We start from the raw sequence: 22,961 nt of genomic DNA, 5'->3' as shown, positions 1-22,961 counted from the left end.
TCTGCCCAGCTGAATGCACTTACTGCAGAAAGGAGATGGACAGATCAACATTTGTTTAGTAAGCTACTTTTTAAAGCTTTAGTGGTCTTTAGATAGCTTACAGCACACTCAGCCTATTATATCATCAGTGTTAAACTTCTAGCTCTTCAGTGTTATGAAAGGCAAGAATTGGCTCAGCTAGAAAATACCATCTTAGCCTCAGCCATCTGCTTTCTTGGTCTGCTCCTCAGTTTCATAGAATTTCTGGAGTTAAAAGGCAGTGAGTAGGCAATATAAGCTGCTGCTAGAGTTCATGAGTGAGAGATGTTTGCTTTGATGCCTTTGTGTTTGCATAGGACTGTTTGCATCCTGTTTGTTCAATGAATAAGGAAAGTCTGTCTGTGAGAAAACCAAGGGCACTGGACCAGCTACTGCCATGCAGGGAAAGCAAAGAGAAGCAGTTGCTACTTTCATCCTTTTCCCCCTACTTTCACTAAGATGTCTCCTCCTGACAGGATGAGAAGAGGCCTTATCTCCTTACGCCTGCACAGCACCATGGAGCCTTTTGCATACTGGCACAGGTGGTTCAAAAAGCTCTAGCACTGAACTGAGTATCTAAATGAATATTCTTTCCTGCAGAAGAAATAATAATAAAAAAAAATCTGCAGTTATATCTGGTGCTTTTCCAATCAGTAAAATTAGGAACTCACAAGCATACAATGCATTGGAGGACAATCATCGTCCCTCACTGGCTCTGAAAATCAACCCTGACAGGAAGGCTGCAGGGTATGGGAAATGGGGGTGCCTCACAAAGGAGAGATAGCCAGGCTTCCTCTCTCCACACACACTTCCTTTTCAAAGCCGAGCAGTCTCTGGAAACATCAAAAAATTGCAACATTCTCATTGATCTTTTTTTGTGTTATTATTAGAATAATTATTTTTACACCAAATACGCAGATTTCAGCCTCCCTAACTGTAGCCTAAACATGGAAATCACAGAAACTGAGGAATCAAAATTGACATAACAACACAGTATGAAAAAAATATTTTAAATGCAGTCGGACAATTTCTTTAGGCTCCTTTGTATATACCCACAAGAAATCCAGTATAACAGTTCAGAGATTAATATCCTCATTTACAGATCAAGTGCATAAGTTACTGGCTCCTTGTACAAGGGAAGATTTTAGTAGCTTCAGGAAATGTCATACAGCCTATTGTTAAAAAAAATGGGTAAGGTGGGAAGCAGAGGAAGAGCAAAAAGACAAGGAAAAAAACTTATATGCTGAAGGGATGACATTTTTACATCTTTAGAACACCTTTTGTTCCAGTCATCCTGTAGCACCTGACGCATTTTCCTGTGTCAAGAATTATCAATTTATCAAAGAGTAGGCAGAACTCAACACTGATGGGAGCAGCCATAAAGGCGACCTGGTTATAAAGGGAAAAATACAGAATAGAAGAAGATACCTGCTGAAATACTTACAGGGAAAATGCCTGCCTATCTGGGAAACATGAGCATCCTTGAGAAGCGAAGCTGGCATCTTTGAAGTGCAGCTGAGTACAGAGAAACTGGAAACGTCCTGACACACCATTGATAAGTGCAGAACTAAGGAACTAAGGAATACATATAGGTGTATACTGTTGGGTAGGTTAGGAAAATATGAGCATCTTTGAACCATTCTACTAATAGTTTAGCAAACTGTCCACTGTTTATTGCATGTATTACAATATTTTTATACCCTCCACTCATTCTGACACAGAAATTCCATGGCTCTGCTCCTAGATCTGTGCTGACATTCTCCATTGTGCAGCTTCCATACAAAGCTGTTTTGACAAGCAAGACAGGCCATGATGACAAAAATACCATTCCCTCCCTTCACAGTAGTGAGTAGAATGCAATGTCCTCGAGTGTTGTGCTCCTTGTGCCAGGGCCTGCAGAGAGACTTTAAATCACGAGACTGGCCAAACTCAGCCTCAGGAGTTTGTGCCTCAGCAGCATCCTTGCCATAAATGTGCTCAGGTGCATGTGTGGGTTCTGTATGGGGCTTTGAATATGGCTTATGGAGTTTGTCCTTTCATTGAGTTAACTGGCTTTTGGGTTTATCTTCAGAGTTCAAAGAGATTGTTTGGACTGCCAACCTTAAGGAGATCAATAATATGAATATATTTAGAAATCTGGACAGAGTATAAACACTGTCAAGGTACCCAAAATTAAAATCTGCAGTGCTGTGCATCCTCAAAATACAACATCTGGGCTGCGTTTATTGTCTTTTTAAAATCAGTAATTAGCTTTTGATGAGTTTTTTGAGGTCTTAGCAGTAGCTGGAATATAGCTGTGAAAAATAAATATTTTTCAAATATTTATTTAATAGGTTAGGCCTGACTTGACTCTTGACTGTGTTGCATTCTCTAATCCTGCTATACCCTTTTTGAATGGGTGATGTTAGTCAACACAGTGATGTAACAGCATTTTTATTTTACTTCCACTACTATCCAATAATTTCTAACAATTCTCTTTGCCTTTTTGACAAATGATGAAAATTGAACTGATTTTTTTTCAAAAACCTAATTACACTGACTCCCATATTGCTAAATTAGTCCAGCACTGCAGAGACACGAGGGCACTATTTGCAACATGTCCTAGTTTTGGTCTATGCGATAAGAAAAAAAAGCTTATCTGATGGGCAGTGAAAAAGGAACAAGCCAGGGAGAAGACCTTTTTGCTAGAGCAAGCTTTCCCATTGCATGCCAGCAGCTTTCACTTCTTCGCTGACTCCTGAGTGACAATACTAGGGAAGAAACAAATTCTATGTCCCACACATCTCTCCTCTTCATCTAACTACTGCACTTCAGTACAGAATTTCCACAATCAGAGCATAAATGATCTTGTGCTTTTGTTTTTGAGGAAAATTCTACCTTGTTGACATCTTTCCGTAAGGGGTGCCCATAAGCACAGGGAAAGGGTCAGGTCCGTGAAAACTTGGGAAGTAGGTTTTGGAGCAGGGTTGGAGAAATTTCCTTCTGCAAGGAACAGATTACAACTTGCCACTGCAAGGCTGTCACCTTTCTGGGTTTTAGAGAGTGGAGGAACCATTGTTTGCATATTTCCTTATTTTACAGAAGAGTAACTGGTAAAGTAACACTATGTGTGTGATGTGTTTTCCACAGACCACCTGCTGCACTGATTTGCAGTCTGGGATGAAAGTTTAAAACTTACTCATCTACCTAAAAGTTCCCTCACATCTGTATGGCTTAGCTGGGCGCTTGGCATGCTCCATATTGTAGTATTATCTGCTATTGCAAAACATTCTGAGAACAGAGGCACTGACTGAAGTGCAACATTTTTCATTTTATTGCAAGGAAGGGGAGTTTATCAGGACTGTGATGTCAGTCTGGCAAAGAAAATAACTTTCTGTGTTATTACCTGTGTTTATTAATTTTCTGTTAATAAACTTGGCATGTCTTCTCCCTTTCAAGCATGAGGCAAGGAGAAAAGAGGGATTCTTTTGTTGCAGTTATTTGCAGTCTAATTTTTCAGGCCAAATGATATTCTGAATGACCTGAATTATCAATATACTACAGGACCAAGATGAAGTACAAATCCTAGAGGATCCAATGATTCTGTTTCAATCAATTAGTTTCTCAGGCAGTATCCTTTGGTTGAGGCTTTCCAGAGAATTAACTAGGGTGAAAACAAAATGTTCCTTTCACAAGGTCTGAAAGGAGATGGGTAGCTTTCTGATGTCTGCTTGAAGCCTGCTGAGCTGCGTGTACTGTACTCTCTCAAAGCTCGGTTCTTTGCAGCTCTGAAAATAAAATACTGCAGTTTCTCCCGTTGACTGACTCAAATAAAGTAATCTATGATGCATGAACAAGTCTAAATGAAATAATAATATCCTTAGCAGTGAAAACTGGATTGGTAATACAATAATTGAGCAGATTTATTTTCATCTCCTTGGACTAGCCTGCTGAAACAGCCTGCTATTTTATTTAATCTCATATCAGAGGAATTACTGGCTGGTAATCCATCATTAAACATAATTTAGAATGATGGATGAAAATGTCAGCTTTTCCAACATAATCAATCCATGTCTCATTAGCACATATTATTTATGATTCTTATAATGGAACCTGAAGGAGTTTCCAGGGGGAAATGGAGACATCAGCTGTTGTTGAAATGAGATGAGATATACTGTAGTTTATGAATTAAAACTGCATATAAAAAATACCTACAGTATCAATCATCCTTTACCATTTTACAAATGAATTGAGTGCCTTGGCTTTCCTCTTCTTGTGTTCTGTTCATTTTGTTAGTTATAATTCTGTGAGAAAAATATTAAAAAACATATAAGAAAGACCACTTTGCAAATTATTTCTAAGATACAGTGTGGGGAAAAGCCCTTGAATGTAAATTAGTAAGAAACACTTTACTGCTCTGTTGCTGTTTGCTAAGGACTTTGGACACCTTTCCCCCCCCCTTAGTCCCTATGCAGACAAATCAATACATCTCTTCAACTACAGCACAATTCTCTTTTAAGGATACTTTCTACTGTATTTTACCTCAAAGATGAATGAAATCTAGATTCATGCAGTTGTTGTGCAGTGAGAGTCATGGTCACAATGTCGACTGTTACCTCAGTTTAACTACATTTGAGAATCATTTTATACTTCAACTCTTACCCATCGATAAAGGGAAATAAGCAGTAAATGACTGTCTAGAGTACAAAAGACCAATTCATATTTCAGATGAAAATGAAGATAAAATGTAGCTTTGATTTGCCTGTGGAATTCCCATTAGCTGCACCACTGGCAGAAGGGAGTTGGATCACTAGTTGGCTGGCCACAGGAAACAGGTTCTGTCTATTCAGCAGCCAATGCAAAAGCAAAACTGTCATAGAGCGATCCTTATCAGATCATCATCATATTCTGGTCAGCTAGAGGCTCATTGAATTCCTGGTCCTATTTTGGCTCTGAGCACAATGCACTTACAAATTATTTGTTCGTAGTCATGAAAACCATCAGTGTCAATCTCTCTTGTTCTTTTTATAGGTAACGTACTCACTCAAATTGTTTAAGAGCTGTATCAAAACTAATCTTTTTTCCTGCTGAAGAAAAATATGCTAGCATATTTTCTGGTTGTTGTTGAAGCTTGACTTAAAGGATTTACAACGTGTCCTTCAGTAAGTTCTTGGAGGGTATTTCTACTTTACGACAAACATTTCTGAGTTTATTTGATCAAAAGATCAAATGCTGGCTGTGTAGGAAAAACAAACACTCTCTACAAGCTCTTAGCTTTCCAGAGGATAGCTTGTGCACATGACAAATGAGACACAATACATAGTGATCTTAATGTTTTTCCCCATCCTAGACCTGCAGAGCAGAGATATTTTATTTCTTTTCAATGTTCTTTAATTCATAGAGTTTCAAATTACTGTGTGTGAGGTGAGGATTTGCATACACAACAGAGCAATTTTGGCTTGGTTGATGTATGGTTCTTGAAAGAATAGGTTTTGAGAGCACAGCACCAATTTAAAAAATGTTACTATCTGCTTATCATAAAGTAATAGGAAAAAATCACTTCTTCATGCAATGATGGCATAAATTACATTACCAAATCCTCTAGCCTAATCCTAAAAGTAACCACAATGTTTTTACACTTATTCAAAAATTTATCATTGAGCTACAACAAAACTGGTTATGCAGATTTTATGTCTTCAGAAATTACAATGATATTGTCTGAAGATTGCCTTTTTTGACAGTTGAAGGAGTCACACACTGGAAGGCAGAAAAGACATCTAACTAAGAACTGTTTACAGTTTTTAAATTGCAGAAAACAAATATTTTCATATTACTACAGTATAATCAATATTTTAATATCATTATAGCCCCAAAATTTTTAAATGAAGTAAATATTCCCATTTATTAATGGTGTTTTTGTTGTTACTATTAATATTATTACTACTATTATTATTATTATGGTGAAGTTTTGAAAAATCTTGGCAGTCAAGTGAAGTCCTGGGTGACTGGAAAAGTGGAAACATTGTATTCATCTTTAAAAAGGATAGAAAGGAACACCCTGGAAACTACTGACCTGTCAACCTCACCTCTGTGCCTAGGAAGATTACGGAACAGATCCTCCTAAAAGGTATGCTAAGGCATATGGGGGACAGGGAGGTGACTTGAGACAGACAGCATGGCTTCACTAAAGACAAGTCCTGCCTGTCAAACCTAGAAGCCTTCTATGATGGAGTGACTACATCAGTGGACAAGGGAAGCGGAAGGGCTAAAGATATCATTTATCTGGACTGCTCTAAGGCCTTTGACATGGTCCCCCACAACATCCTTCTCTCTAAATTGCAGAGAGAAGGATTTGATGAATGGACTGTTAGACGGATAAGAAACTGGTTGGATGGTTGCACCTGGAGGGTAGTGGTCCATGTCTCTGAGTCCCAGTGGATATCATGACAAGTGGTGTCCCTCAGGAGTCCATACTGGGACCAGTGTTATTTAATATCTTCATTAATGACATAGATGAAAGGATTGAGAGCACCCTCAGCAAATTTTCAGATGACACCAAGCTGAGTGGTGGTGGTGGCACACCTGAAGGATGGGATGCCATCCAGAGGGACCTGGACAAGCTCTAGAATTGAATCCATGAGAATCTGATGAGGTTTAACAAGACCAAGTGGAAGGTGCTGCACTTGGATTGGGGCAACCCCAATACAGGCTGGGGTATGAGCAGATCAAGAGGAGTCCTGCCAAGAAAGACTTGGAGGTGCTGGTGGATGAGAAACTAAATAGGAGCCAGCAATGGACGCTTGCCACCCAGAAAGCCAAACATGTTCTGGGCTGCATCAAAAACAGCATGGCCAGCAGGTTGAGGAAGGGGATTCTGCCCCTCTGCTCTGCTTTGCTGAGACCCCACTTGGAGTGCTGTGTCCAGCTCTGGGGTCCCCACCACAGGAAGGACATTGACCTGTTGGAGTGAGTCCAGAGGGCCACCAATATGATTAAAGTGATGAAGCACCTCTCTTACAAGGAAAGACTCAAAATTGTATTTGTTCAGCCTGGAAAAGAAAAGGCTTTGGGGTGACCTAATTCCAGCTTTCCACTACCTGAAGGGAGCCTACAAGAAAGATGGAGGGGGACATTTTACAAGAGCATATAGTGACAGAACAAGGGGGAATGGATTCAAACTGAAAGAGGACAGATTCGGATTAGAAATTAGGAGGAAATTCTATGCCGTGACAGAGGTGAGGCACTGGAACAGGTTGCTCATAGAAGTTGTGGATGCCCCATCCCTGGAAGTGTTCAAGGCCAGACTGGATGGAGCTCTGAGAAACCTGATCTAGTGAAAGGTGTCCCTGTCCATGGGGTGGGGGTGGAACTAGGTGATCTTTCAACCCAGGCCATTCTGTAAGTCTCGGTTTTTCCTTATAGAATGTGGAGATTTGGTTGAAGAATCTCTATCTAGGTGAAGTTATCTGTGATAACTCTACTACAGAGAAATATGTAATCTAACATATAGCAAAAGGACTGCATTTTGTATATGCCTACACTGATAAAGAGAGAATATTTTGCGCAAAATTCCAGACTGGAAAAAAGTTCATAGATATATTAACACATTAGACTGTAGATGAAGACTCCTACAAAATTAAGGGTTTTAAGGTAGCATTTTAATTTCTGTCCAAATCTTAGCAGTGAACTCCAGAACAGAAATGGGAATATATGTTATAAAAAAAATTATAGACATGAGAAAACAATGTTGGTTTGTGTCAATAAACCAGAAAACATGCACATATCTGGTTTAGTTTTCTGAAGAGCACACATACATCACAAAATGTGTGAAAGTGATGTTTGGAGAATTTATCATTCTTCTCAGGGGAGAGAAAAGAGAATGAAAGGTTGTATTTTATATTACATTTTCTCCCACATAACAACAGTTTTCTAGAGAAAAAAATTCTTTAAGATTAATCCCTATGGAATTGTTCATTCACATTCATGGAAACAGAGGGACTGATAGCCCCTATAAGATGGCTATAAAAGTATTAGATGAGGCCATCTTGCTTAGCTAGCCATTTTTGGTAAGACTACTGCCAGGCTCTATTATATCGAAAAAGAAATGTATCGGCAAGAGGAGACACACAGTCTACCTTTTCTAGCAATCATAATACTTTTCCACAAACACTCAGATTTTTTGAAAAGGAATGTTTATCTTTCCTCCAAGTTTAATTCTAACAATATTGTAGACTTCTAAGCAACCTGACGGTTCAGTAGAGTTGTTCTTGTCTCTTTCACACTATTGTGCTTTGCCAGTGAATGAGTCACTTTCGGTAAGTATTCCATTCAACTCCAAAAAAAAAGGGAATAATGTTAGTCTGATTCTTTCAGTTGAATTTTGTTTGTTTTTCTAAGCACAGGACAAATAAAAAAGCACCAGCAGTGTGTGGCTTTTGGAAAGAAAAATCTGGGCAGCACCGATAACAGTGAGACAATTATTGAAGCCAAAATTCATTCTGCTGCAGAGAGGCAAGGTTTTAAATTACTACAAATTGAAAACATACGGCAATCAAAAGCTGTGTCTGAAATGAGAAAAAAAATGCTGAGAATCAGCAGGTATCAATGGTCTTTGTATATGTTAATATTTCACTTCTAGTGAATGAGAATTAGGTTTAGTTAACCAAAATGCATTCTTGAGAAAAGATGGCACTGAGAAAGGGAAATTTTAGTGTTTATTGTTAGTAAACTAAGTATAAGTTTTAAACAGAGCGACCAGACAGATTTTTTTATTGTTGTTGTTGTTGTTTGTTTGTTTGTTTTGGTTTGTTTTGGTTTTGTGGGGTTTTTGGAGGGGGAGGTTGTTTTTTTTTTTAATAGTCCTAGGGAAATTAGAACTTAAAAAAAAGGGCCACTGAATAAAAGCAAAGAGGAAGTGGGACAGAAGATCCAAGGAGCAGAGAGATTGCAATATATTGGGGGTGAGAGGTCTGCCAGATGCAATTAGATAATGTCTTATTCCCCTGTGGGATGTTATTTGGTGATAAATACTTCAAGGTTTTGCAGTTTTACTTAATTTACTGTATGGTTTATAATTAAAGCTGGGCTACTACTTTATCATTAGACTGCAGACGTAAAGGAACACCCTTCTTCTTTTATAGCAATGACTGATATTTTAATTCACTTTTGAAAAAGTGGATGGTAAAAGAAGAACTGGATGGTGAGCTTTGAGACTACTAAAATGCTGCCACAAACATATTCAGTGCACAGCTATGATACAGATGAGCATCATTTTAAGGCATATTTAATGTGGTAAAGCTTTAATAAATATTTTACAAGTTTTTGAAGAGTTTAGTAGTATTTGACTAAATATTTGCACATTATTTTCTGGAGTAAGATAAACAAATACTATAGCACCCACTTTGAGAATAATATTCATTATATGCGTTATCTATATGAACCCATGATACTCTAGATCCAATGTAGGATGAGTGTCTTTTATATGATTGATTTTACAAAGAAACATTCTAAGTAAAAATATTAAATATAAATATTTACTATTCCTTACTCTCCATATAAATTAGTTTCTGACTTATTTTGCTAGGAAGAAACCATCTGCCTTTGGCTCTTAGTGGGTATGTAGTTTGTAATACTGAATGAAAGCACCAGCATGCACTGTTTTATGCTATGACCTATCAATTACATGTACCTAATATATTGTATTGAATGGAAGACTTCATAAATCAGCTATACAATGCTCTTAGTGAATTTACAGGTCATAAAACTTACAAAATCAATGTATGTTTAATTAATCAACTCATAATGTCAGAGTTTTTTATTAATTCTGTTTGCCCGTGCAAGATTACAGTAATGATGTGCTTTGAATGTTTGGGATTTTAAAAAAAAACTTCCAAATTACATCTTTAATGCATATAATGGTAAAAGATAACTACTAGTGATACTGTGCATCCACAATGTGCCAAACTAGTTTGATTTAAAGCTGAAGTCTCTGGAATTTTTACATCACTTACCAGCATATTTATGTAAAGCAGTGTAAATATATAGACTGAAAATATTCAATACAATTTTTTTTTATTTTACTACATACAAGAAAACAGCATTGAAACTTGAGGTTTTTTAAGAAGCTATTGCCTGGTTACTATCATGTGCTGAAGGTCACCAGTATTGGCTGCTTCTCGAAACAACTTTGAGATATCAAAAATGCTGAAGCCCTTAGAGATTTGAGATGCTTCCACTTGAAATTCTATCCAAATACCATCTGATTATTGGTTATTTCAAGAGTGCAAACAACGTTCTTATGACTTAATAAATACCTATCAGTAAAAGTCAGGTTTTACACTGCAATCTGAGCCAGTGATTCACAATATACCACATGTGCTTTATTATCACAATCACTAGGAAAGATACTCTTCATTAAATCAAAATATCACTTTTATTGTAATAGTAAGTCCATGATTTATTTATGGAATCTCAGATATTTTCATTTGTTTGTATTATTTTGCATTGAATAAAACAATTCCATGTTATATCTGTTCATGCTGTGTTTCCAGCTCATGGAAACTCATTCTCGACCTTTTGTCAGCTGTTTGTTGGTTTTTTAGAGAAAAATTGAGATAATTCCATTACCAGGTTGAAAAGCCCCTGGGTGCAGCTCTGCTCCCCTTTGTCAGCCCAATGCTGTCATCACATGGTCCATGGATGGGGCACTGTGTGGGGAAGAGGCAGGTCCCAATCTGACACAGCAGCACTCCAAGTACTCAGTTGTATAGACTCTTACGATAGGTATAAATATATAACAGCTAGGTACAATTATGCCTATCGTGAATCTAGTAAGAAAAGTTAATGAGTTCCAACTTTACCAGATCAGCTTGCAGGTCTTTGTGCACTGTCTCTGCTTGAACATGGTGCGCTATGATGAGCACAACAGACCCTGTGCTTCTGATGCTTTTTAAGAAGCCTTTGCAATAATGTGTTATGGAAACCCAAAAAGTCAAACGCTGCACGTCTAAAGAGGAAGTTACACACACCTCTGCAGTACACCTGTGTATGAAACCACTGTTACCTGAACAGATATAATCCATGCAGTTTCTCCTCCTGAAAATATTCTGGATGTTAGGATCACAGTATAGGAAAATCTGATAACACATAACAGAAGCCTTGCCATTGGCATAGACCTTGACAGGAATTTCACCCAGGAGAACCTTCTTATGTTCGAGCATTTGCAGGGACAGGATACTGGGTAATAGATGTGTTACTCTTTCTCACAGTAGTGTGGAATGAATGCTTTTGTTCTCAGCTATAATCTTGGATGTAAGAAAGTCTAATGGGAACATTGTATACTTTCAGTCTTCCAGTCTTACTCAAAGTAAGTATTGCTTTTCTGTTCTTGCCTTTCAGAACATCCTGAATAGTTACCAGATGCAAAAACACTGGTAACACAATCTTGCTGAGTTTATAAGATATTTAGAAAAAAGTCCTGTAATGGTAGCAGTTTAAAAGCTTTGACTGTTACTATAAGTACCACTTTTGGATTAAATTTGGTATCACTTTTTCAAAATAAATATTTTCAGCAGGCTCTGCAGTTAAGTGCATCATTATGATTAATTTATGCAGAATGAAGCAGCCTTTTTAATTGATAATGATTAGTGAACTTTCTAAATCTGTAAAACTTCAGCATGCTTAAGCTTCCAATAAATAGCACTGTCTATTTTTACATCACAGCTTCCATTTAACAGAACAGGAAATATCTCATCCTGAAACTGCTGATGATTCAAGCTCAAAAAAAAAGGCTTTTATTTCATCTACAGCACGAGTGTGGGCTCATATCAGTTTTTATAAGGCCTGCTCCAACCAGAAAGCAAAACCTAAGAATTCAAGAAGTGAGGGTTAGTAGAGGTTAGTTTATCTTTTTGTTTTCTGCCATCTGATTATGACCACTGCTTGTTTTGTACTTAAAATTGATTAAATATTTCTTGTGGAAGGTACAGTAATTTTACCAGTTTCTTTGCCCAAACTCTGGAATTTTGGAAAGTAGATACATATGAATTATGTAACACCACTATGGTCTCAGCTGGAGCTCTTGGCTAGGCCGAGTGCAAATGCACTGAAATGCTCAGGAGGAAACTGGTGTGACACCAGTGTAAAAGGCAAGAGAATTAAAACTTTTTGTTTAAAGTGCTTTCATATTCTGACCACAGACTTGTCTCCTCATACCTGCTCTGCATCATCTCTTTTTCTGAGCAAACTTAGGTCAACTTGAAAGTAAAGCTGCCACCTAAAGTTTATATGCATATGAGAGACTAAACACCACTGTTCTAAACTGCTGTGAGACTTCAAAGCCGTGTTCTCCAGTGCTGTATTTGTGAGCTGCAGAGTCTTTATGTGTTATAACTGCATAAGATTAACTCAAAATCCATTTTTTAGTCAACGGATAAAAATTAGTTGGTGTTGTACTTGTCAGGTTTCTCATGGCAGCAGGGCAGCTGCATAGGGGAGGTCAGACACACCCTCCTCACAAGACAGTTGGCAAAGAAGAATCTGAAAAACCTATTCCCATTCTTAAAGAAGATTACTCTTGATATAATGACAACTTCACTTTCACCCACAATGTTGACTTCATAATCATCTATAAATGTAGTTTACTGTGCCCAAAATGTATAATTTATTTCTTTTTTACTTTGTGAGAAAAGAGCAAACTTATGTCCCATACAAGACATCGCAAGTCCATCTAAGTCTATCTAAGAAAAAAACTTTGTGGATTCTAGTTCAAGTCTAGTTCAGCTTTATTCCTAAAGCTTGCAATACACCTAACATAAATCCATATAAAAGAACACCATGTCCAAGTTATTTCTATGTCTTTTGCCCTCTAGTGCCTAGGATAACAAAAACCATGAAACTGTGAGATGCGTCATGAGCCGATTGCTTATATCTGAAACATTGCTGTCCCCAGAATAGCTACTTAAACCTATATTGGCAAATTGTGATTTGCACATGACTGTTCCTGTAATTAGAAGGGAAGCTACTGATAAAAAAAAAAGAAAATGATTGCAGAAGTAGCAAGCAGTAAGAATAATGTTTCCATTTAACTTTGTTTAGTACAAACAATGTAAAATGACAACAACATTCAAATGCTATTTGTGTACATGGCCCAATCAAGGGTAGTTTGTCTCTCAGATTAACTCCTTTAGTCTGTTTTGGAAAGATGCTACATAGAAGCATTTCTTTTCCTCTTTCTCCACCAATGTTTGTTCTCACTGAGGAAGGTCAGTGTTAACAGCCAGACACCAATATCCACAGAAAGTGCACTAGCAAGACAAGCATGGACTTGGTGTAATTGAGTTTCTTTCCTGTCATCTCAAACGGTACTTTTATGTGGGTGAATACCAGTGACAATTACACCCTGAACTGCTGTCTGCTGAAGTGAAAATGAGGCAGACTTTATGCAGTCCACTCAGTGAAATGACTCCTGCTTATGACACGTCATGTGCAAAAGGAATTATTTGATCAAAGTGGTCCTGCTTTGCAAGATACCTGACAGTGAATGGAGAGAAGAAAGGACTGCATTTTTGCCAATTATCAAGCATTAATAGAAATCTACTTGATTAGAAGTGGAACTGCTTAACTGAACATGATTATTACAGTTCATAGGGCTGGGTTTTTTAGTTCCTCCCTTCAATGTGATCTCTCTGACTACTTAATAAGAGTTACCTTCTTCCCCAGTTGCTTCTCTTGCCTGACCTTGGCCTACAGATAGGCTTTGGCAGTTAATGATATTGTGGCTTATGGTAGCAGAAACTGCAAAACAGGCAGTTTTGCAGGCCCAATGGCCTCAAGCCTAAGTGGTACTTGTTAGCTAACAGTTAGAATGGAATGGTGATAGCAATGGGTGAAAAAAAATCTGACACTTTGCACTTCTGTTATCTTGAAATGTTAATGAAAAACTACAGTAAAAATAGCTGTATACTTGCAATTTTTTTTTGATTCTGCAAAGCATGCCTTTGTATGATTGCAGTAAAAATTTATTCAAATATTTTTGTCCATGTATCTTAACATTCATTGATGTCTCAGTTGTGGAAGTATGGAAAGCGTTCCTTCTAGGGAAAAAAATGACAGCTTAATCATAAGTTCATATTTTTCTTTACCCTAGCATCATTTCACTAAAAAAAAATCTTTTAGGGAAGGTAGGGAGTCAATTTTTGCCACAGATGCAATCATTCACTGAAATAGATAGAGTCATAGAAGGAAAAACTGAGAGCAGACTTTGACCTGTCTGTAAAACAGCTTTTCTTCTAGCAAGTCAATAAAGTGAAATATGTAGTCAGTTATAGTCAAAGTACACCCTTCACTCTGCATAATACCTTGCATAATTTCTCAGGTAAGAAAAGGCATGTCTCTGCTACACATAATTTTGACCATGCAAACTTTAATTGTTGATATGATGATGCAACCTGATACTTTCATTAAGCTTTTGGTGCCTCACTGTAGTAGCCTCACTTTCCACATTGAATTTTATGATCTGGTCATCATTTTCCAGTCAAAAATTTCTCATCACATACACAGCTAGCATACAGATGATTCCAGTCTTAGGCCTTAGTCATTAGAATGAGATCCATTGCTGTTTTAATACACTGAAGATAATGATGACAAGGCAAGTGTGGTAAAGTCTGAGTCTGCCTGGAAGGGTTGTTGCCCATTCTCAGACAGTGTGGTACCACTGCATTGGGTACCCTGGGGTTGACCTACCTTAAAGATGCTTTCTGGACACAGGTCCTTTATGACTACACAACATTGCACTGGTAATCTATTAGTACATGGTTGTAGGTCTTTTTTAAGATAATGTTATCAGTTTGCTAACTGAGAATGAGAAGAAATTTTATGGGAGGAGGACATCTAGTGATCTGATATGTATTTACAGGCTGAGCTATTTTCCTCTCACAGCTGAGTCAGACAACTAACCAGCTACAGGACCTTTTGAAGAGTAGTGAAGAGGGGGGTAGGTATGCTTTGCTATAAAGCTATAGGCTTGGGGTTTTGCTAAGACAATATCCAAAACAACAACAGCCTTTTAACCACCTAATTTTCAAATCAAGCCTCTTGAAATTAAATGTTGCATAGATTAGTGATTATGGCTACACTTCTTGTCTACAGCCACGACATTTCCCAGTCTGTATTTTGCTGACAGTAATGACCACTTCCACATTTCTTGCAGAATAGCCATTAAAATCCTGATACATTTAATCTTAAAGCTTTCAAGTGAACTGTACAACTGCTCAGCATAGCAGTATCTCTGAAACACACTGACAGTTCTTTAAAGACTTTTAAAAACACTTCTTTTAAAAAATTTTCCTGAAAGCATGATTTATTACATCTCAGATTGATGAAGATTAGTTATTCAGCGTTGTAACTGCAATAGGAGGATATCTCCATACTTAATACTATTGGCCCCTGACAGACTGGATTTCTCCTGCCACATTTCATCTTGGAAAAGACCCTGCTAATGACATACAGCTTTTCATGAGTGTGTTTGTACCAAAGTAGTAAATGATGGGGTTGAATGTCTGTGTGTATGTTACAGGCAAACACCAATATGAGCAATTCTCTAAGTCACAGGGCACATCGAGAGAGATTAAAAAATCCATTCAAACCATATTAAGAAATCACACCCCTGATTCAGGACTGAATCCCACCCATTCACACCAGAATTCATACAGAATAAAACCCAAACACAGAATCTACTTTTTGAAGAATAGCTTATACTGGCAAATCCAATATAGTATGGAAATTCTAAATCTTCTTTGACTTTGAGAGGAATCAGTCCTGCCTTATGTAGTCTTAGACTTGTTATGCTGTATGATGCTTGGAGGTAGAATCCTCTCACCTTCCTAATACAAATATTCCTCTGAATCTGATTTTTCTGGGAAAGTAACAGCAGATGATAGATGATAGCACAAAGCACTGCTCAAGGCAATTTTCCTTTTTATCTCACTGTCTTTCTCATTACTGAAGTAATGCTAACTTGTATAACCTCCTCCGTAAAACCACTGTCCTCCTCGCTGAAATGAACTATTTGGGGGGTGGAAGGAGCAGTAGTGATCCCCTCCTGCCCCCCCTTGCAGGAGCTCTGGGGCTCTGAAAGTGTTGATCCAGAGCCAGGAACAGAGAATTTGAGGGAAGGCAAGTCCCAGCAGTGCTGAGCTGGTGAGGCTGCTCAGGAAAGAATGCAGCAGAGCACAGAAATGATGCGCTTCTGGCAGCATGACAATGTTAACAACTAAGGTTGTTTGCTTTGCCTATTGCATTTACCGTGACAATAAGACACGTTAGTCTGAGAACATGTGGAAATCGTGAACTTTGGAGGATTTGGATAGTAAAGAGAATAAATATGAAGTAGATTGATTTTCAACATACTCTTTATCTATTGTTTTACTGCTTTCATTTTTTTGTCCTTATATTCGGAAACCTTCTGTTTCCATTAAGACCAAATGTTTAACTGGAACAGAAAAAAGATCTTGTACTTTAATTCAGGTCGTACACTCATGAAGAATTAGAAAATAATTTCAGTGGCAATAAAGTTAGAAAGGAGGGTTTCCTCCTTTCACCTCATTACAGAACACAAAGTGAGATACCGAAGTTATTTTTAGGGAAATAGATTGAATTCTGTACTAAAGTTTGTTGTAGCATTTTCTCAATCACTAATAGTGGTATATAAAGCATATGACTATTTTATATATATAGAAAATTACTTAATCTTCTTTTATTTTAGCCAACATAACCCACGGAAGTTGGCAGGAGCAAGAATACTGAGTAACTTTTTATGGAAAAATAATTCTGGATGCCTTTCAGCCTTATTACCATGACTTTTCCTTAAACTCCATTGATTATTGCACTAATAGTTTAAATTTCCCTGCACATGGACAATTTCTCTCAGGCATGAAGGAGATTTCTTTGTTACGCATAAAATTTTCATTCCAAAGTCTGATAAACAAAAATGTCATTAACATTGTTGTGATTATTAACCAAGCTTCTAATTTTTAACATTTTCAACATGACAGATACTTTTTATTCTTAAATAAAGAAAAATCCTTCTCAGAATAAAAATATATAAAAATATATCACTTCCTTCTATTTCCTGATTCTGAAAATTAGCAGGTCCCAAGCTCTGAACATAATGAAATTGTAGACCCTTGAGGGTGACTTGAAGAACCATAAAGGTGAAGAATTGTGATATGGTGGTTTAGCCAATTTCATTGCGTCTGCTCAACCCTAGAAAAATGAGAATTGAGTTTTCTGTTGCTAAATATAATGAATTCCTTTTCTGTCCTGTTCTGTCACAAATTGTCAAACTTCATCAGTGAAAAGAAAGATGTGGTGCATGCACATATAGAAGGTAATATGAACATACATATTTTAAATGGAGAAATGCTGCATATTGCCACAAGAAGATTTTTTTGAGTCAGATATCACATAATTCTTCTAAGTAAGTATTTTAAAATTAGCAGATAGAGTGATGTAACACAACTTCCATATCTTCAGAACAATTTTCTACTATTTGCAAACATGGCTACATATTCAAGAACATAAATACAGCTAAGCAACTTAATTTCGGGATAACTTTTAAGCTACATTTACTTTAAATCTGTGGGTATGCAATAGGACAAGGCAATCACTTTTAGTTAGAATTAAACACCTTACTGAATCAGAGCATGAAGCACTCATCATTTAATAGTAACACAACTTACACTTTTAACTGTATTTGCAATTTTATTAAATTCAATGTGGCTCAGCTTGATTTTGAGGACAGTAATAGGTGTCATTTTTGTTTTATGCCACATATGAATGTACTGTCAGAAAAAAGATGGTCAGATTTCTCTTGATGATCACTCTAAAATGCTCATAATTACAATTTCATTCAGTTATGACAATATTAAAACTGGAAATTTGCCACCTTAGGCAAATTTCAATTTATCTCCAGCCTCTGGCCTAGGCTTTTGCTAGTCAGGGGATACAGTAAGAGTCACTGGAATCCCCCAGGACCCTCCATCTGCATATTCCATAAAGCTCTTTTAACCCAGCACATATTCTGAGGGACCTTATGGGTTCATACCCAGGATGAGTTCCCCTGTAAGCCAAAAGAGTCTTTCTGACATGACTCAACTTGCATTTCTCAACTCTAGTGATAAAAAATTATACCGAAACTTTCTAGAATGCGTAAGAATGTTTATACATTTAGTAAAGTCTTCTGCAACTACAGAAATTATATGTTGTTCACTTTTATGGTCCTTGTTGGCAAGTGAAACACAATAGATTTTTTCTGTACAAAATTGAAGGGATGCTGGAAGTCATCAAGCAACTTGAGCACTTACTCTCATGTTAGAACCAGTGCTTCCTGGTAATTCCAAATATCCTTTGGATTTGAAACTTATTGTGGATTAACCACAGCTAAGTACCACATAGCTGCTCACTCATTCCCCTCCCTGCCCTGCTGTGGTGGGATGGGAAGGAGACTGAGGGAAAATAGAAAAAGTAAGACAAGCAGTTTAATAGTGGAAACAAATTAAAATATAATAATAGTAATAACAATAATGATAATTATAGTAATAAAGAGGAGAGGAAGAGAGACATAAAACCCAAGAGAAATAACTGATGCGTAATACAATTGCTCATCACCTTCTGCCCAATGCTCAGCCTGTCCCGGAGCAGCAATCAATGGGATCACCGGATGTGCTTTCTTTAAGCAAATGAATCAAGCATAGGATTTGTTTGCAGAACAATTCCTTCAATATTTGGTGGGTGAAGACCTTGCAGTCTTCCCTAAGCATGACCCATCTTGGCTGCACTATGACCTCTAGCGATAATAAGGGTCCCTGTTATAAGGGAAATGTCCGGTGAGAGCAGTATAGGCTCCATCATTTGGACCTTTGCCGCGGTCCGAAGAGGGGATGGGACACGAGGAAGGGTGCAAGTAGAATGCCCCATTCACGCGTGCACACTGTCTTTTTGTCAGCTCGGGCGGGGAAAGGGCCAGAACATAGGGCGGAGCATGAGACAGACAAGCAGGGGAACAAACCAGGATCGGGACATGGACAAAAGGGGGAGGAGTGGAGGAAGCAGGGAGCAGGCAAACTCATGGCAAGCCTGGGCACGACCAGGTTGTGCACTGTGTAGTGTGAATACAATGAAACCACATAATAACAGTAAAGTCCATATGATAACTGTAAGGTCCATATAATAAAGTCCTGCCAATTGCTGTATGCTTTTCTCCATGCCTGGGAACTGTTCCCATCCTGAACCTTGCTCCTTCACAGACCATTACTGTCAAGTACAAGTGTTTTTGTGGGGCAACAGACAACCAAAGGGTGACGTCTGTAAGACTTTGCTGCTTCTGGGCTACTTTCAGCTATTAAGTGAATTTTAATTATCAGCCTGCCAGTTCCAGTGTCTTTTTCCAGTTATACAAATGTGAATAAAAAGGAGACCACACACATTTCTATACTAGTGCACTAAATGTGCATCTCATCAGTTTTAGAACATAGAAGACTTTCTAGGAGCAGGCATATTTTTATGCATTTTTATGCTTGTGCTATGCACTATACTCCTATGAACAGCTTGAAGGTCATGTTGAAATCATCTAGTAGACTGTACATTTTCCACTCAGAAACAGGAGCACAGTGAGAAATAACTTTGTTTTGAAAAGGCAAGAGAAGGTGTTGAGACAGCCTAAAGCAACAAATCCCCTTCCTCCCTGTAAACAGCATTGGTGCCAACAGAGTAGTAACTGTTCAAAATATCAATACTAGAATACAAATTCTTTATTAGAATGTAGAGAACAGTTTTGCATAAGACTCAAGAGTAACAAGCCAATAACTAATTTACACTGTCATGCTTATTTAGGCTGTATTTTTTGTTTCTTGGGGACACAACATAACTTGGATAACACTTACTGACAAATGACAGATTGTCTCCATAGCTTTATGGAACCTATGCTATTCAAAATACTGTTCGCTACCAGCAAAATCAGTGCTTAGGATAAAAACTGATGAAAACATTTATTTTCTCTTTTGTCAAGGTACTCATGTTAAAATATCCCAATTCAGCACAGTTACTTTGAAGCAAGTAATCTAAATTCAGTATTATAATATTATACAGAATTAATACTCAATCAGGTGCCAAAAGATGGAACACAGATTCTACTTCTTCTGGTAATAAACATTTAAACTCTTCTCATCAAGCGTAGTGTAACCCCAGGATATAACAAAAATGAGTTTCACATTATAGAAACTCAGGTAAGTAATAAACTCCCTCGTTCAGAATTGAGTGGTTGTATCTCATTTTAGTCAGCATGATAAAAGGAAGAAACCTATGGGGATTTTTAGCAGAATGGAATCTTAATAACAGTTAAATGTTGCACAGGTCTTGCCCCAGATTTTCTTGTTTGTTGTTTTTGTTTGTTTTGATTTGTTTTTTGTTTTGGTTTGTTTTTTTAATTGTTTTTAGAGAGTGGTGTGTTTCACGCATCAATTATCATAAACTCAGGTCCAGGTTACCTGAAGACTCCATAGAATCTTTCCTCTGCTGTCTCACCTGAGCATGGGGGACTTCTTCAAGACATGGGGTTATTTCTGCTGAGCAATAGGCTGGTAATCTTAGCTGCACCAAGAGTATAAAATAATCTTTTATGAGTGAGAGGCAATGAGTGGGTAGAGGCAAAGCAGTTTCTTATAGGAGCAGTCAGCCTCAGGAGGAACAAGACTGATGGTTGGTATTAACAGCAAAGATAAACCCAAGGCAGGGTGCCAAGTGTTACAGAACTCACATGACATGTATTTGGTAGCCCTGTCCTGAAGGCCACCTGAGATCTCATATGTCTTGCTGGGATGTGGGCAGATGGCTGCAGTTTTTCTCCTGTCTCACATCCCCAGTGGGCAGAGTTTTTGAACAGGTAACATTTGCTTGTGTTTGCCTGTGGAAAAACAGCCCAGGAATCAATTGTAATTTTGGGCTGGGAGACATCCAATATAAAGTAAAGAGAGACTGGGGAGACACTGGTAAAACAAATGAAATCATCCCAAATTTATTTATGCCACGGGTTAATATTTCAGAGGGTAGACAGAAATGTTATATTCCTGCAATATCAGATGTATTCACTCAACAGTCTCATCTAGTAGGTGGCTGTTCTATACAGGGTTGAGTGTGGATTGAATGAGGGTTGCTGTTTGTTTGGAAAATGAGTGTTGTACCACTCAGGGAGAACCAAGTCTCCTATTTATTTATTTATTTAATTTTAATCTATTGTTTATTTATCATTAAGTGTTTATTTTCAGGGATCCCAAAGTCTAACCTGTCCCTGAGAAGTCTGCTATGTGATGAATCCAACTCTCTCAGGACTTGGAGGCCTTCCCAAAGCAAGAAAAAGCCTGAAATGTTCAATAAAGTTACCACAAGATACATCACACAAACATAGATCTACTCAATTATATGTTTGTATAGCATACAACAGTACTTCAGTAAGTCCTAAACATGAAACATGACATGTCAATCAGTACAATACAAATGAAAAAAATTACATTACTTCCAGGTAATCACTCTGAAAATTCTCAGAAGTAGAGAATGTAACAAAAGCTTACATCAGCCTTCCTCACAACTTAAATTAAAGGAGTATAATTTTGCTGTGCTTATAAAATGATGTTAACCTACTTTCTGGGAGTCAAATATGTAAATGGTGAAGAACTAGAATATGATATGTACAGGACACCATAGGTGAATGAATCATCCCTGAAGAATTTCAGTTCGCTATGTATTTCAAACCTTAAACCTTGTTGGTTCACACAAGCATTTTGTTTAGTATTGGTGTGTCTTTGTGTCATGTTCCATAAGATGGCAGTTGTCCCATGGTATTTTATGGGTATATAACAGCTGTTTTCTCTTCATATGGACTGTGGTTTCTTTACTGCTGACTTTCTCTATTTTACCAGTTAAGGAGTGGTAAATTAGCATTACTTCAGTGCTAGCATATAATTTGTACCTGAATTTTTTTAGCATCTATTCACTGTTTGCTTTTAAGATTTTTTTAAATTTCTAAATAAAACTAAAATGAAAATAAAAACATTTGTATTAAAATACATTATTAAAGGCCATCTAAAAAAACATGCAATACTATATATCTACTACTTGACTCTAGTCAAGTCTGTTCTGTCTCAGATTGAAGAGCAGAAATCTCTGCTGTCAGCTCCAGCTTGGGCTAAGGCATTATTTAGCCAATGATAGTTAAAACAGATTTAATTGCATCCAAGAGCAATGAGAAAACTTAACCATTTGAGCAAACGTTATCTGTGCCTGCTGATGCATAAACTGAGGTACAGAGGAAAGCTTTTCTATTTTCATGTTTGTGTTGCTAATTCTCCATTTCATTACAAATCTTGCATTTATTATTCTTTTAGACTCCGTAAGGTGGAATTGTAACACAGTAAAAGTGTTAGCTTCATTTTTTGAGCTTATCATACTGTTGTTGCAGCCAAAACTGAAGATATAAATGTTCAGAACTTGATGCCAGATGGCAATGGCAACGATGGTATCTGCATATCTCTGTAGGCAGTACCATCATATTTTGGAGATCACTGGCGAGGTTTGAGGTTTAGCATGACTACAAATCCCATATGAGACCGCACAAGGTCATGGATGGATTCTTTCCAACAGACAGTGCCTGATGCATTTATGGTCTCTTGCTTACTGCAGAAGTTCTTGAGTTGCATGTGCATTACTAGGTTTACAATGCTGTATCTGGCATCTCAAAACCTCAAGGAGAGCTGCCTCTGTGTGTTTCACTGAGACTATGTCCTGTTTCTTTGTGTGAATTTTCTCAGTACTTTACATAAAAAACCACTTGAGTTTGATGGGAACATTTGGATCTTATTTGATTAAAAGTAATATATTACTTTAATACCATCTCCAGTATTCCTGAAGGTCAG

At 37.5% G+C, this 22,961-nt stretch overlaps 1 long non-coding RNA gene across 1 annotated transcript; it reads right to left on the bottom strand.

The window, feature by feature from the left end:
* Positions 1 to 4,208: 4,208 nt before the first annotated feature.
* LOC113965376 lies at positions 4,209 to 21,887 on the bottom strand. The gene is made up of 3 exons (XR_003533534.1): positions 21,742 to 21,887; positions 21,335 to 21,410; positions 4,209 to 4,301 (listed from the first exon to the last, which is right to left on the bottom strand). It is a non-coding gene; the product is annotated as an uncharacterized LOC113965376 (long non-coding RNA).
* Positions 21,888 to 22,961: the final 1,074 nt, after the last annotated feature.

Source organism: Neopelma chrysocephalum, unplaced genomic scaffold, assembly GCF_003984885.1.
Source record: "Neopelma chrysocephalum unplaced genomic scaffold, ASM398488v2 Primary Assembly neopelma1_22b, whole genome shotgun sequence".
NCBI classification, from domain to species: Eukaryota; Metazoa; Chordata; class Aves; order Passeriformes; family Pipridae; genus Neopelma; species Neopelma chrysocephalum.
Note: the sequence above shows the minus strand (reverse complement) of the source record. Positions and strands in the feature narration are given on the sequence as shown.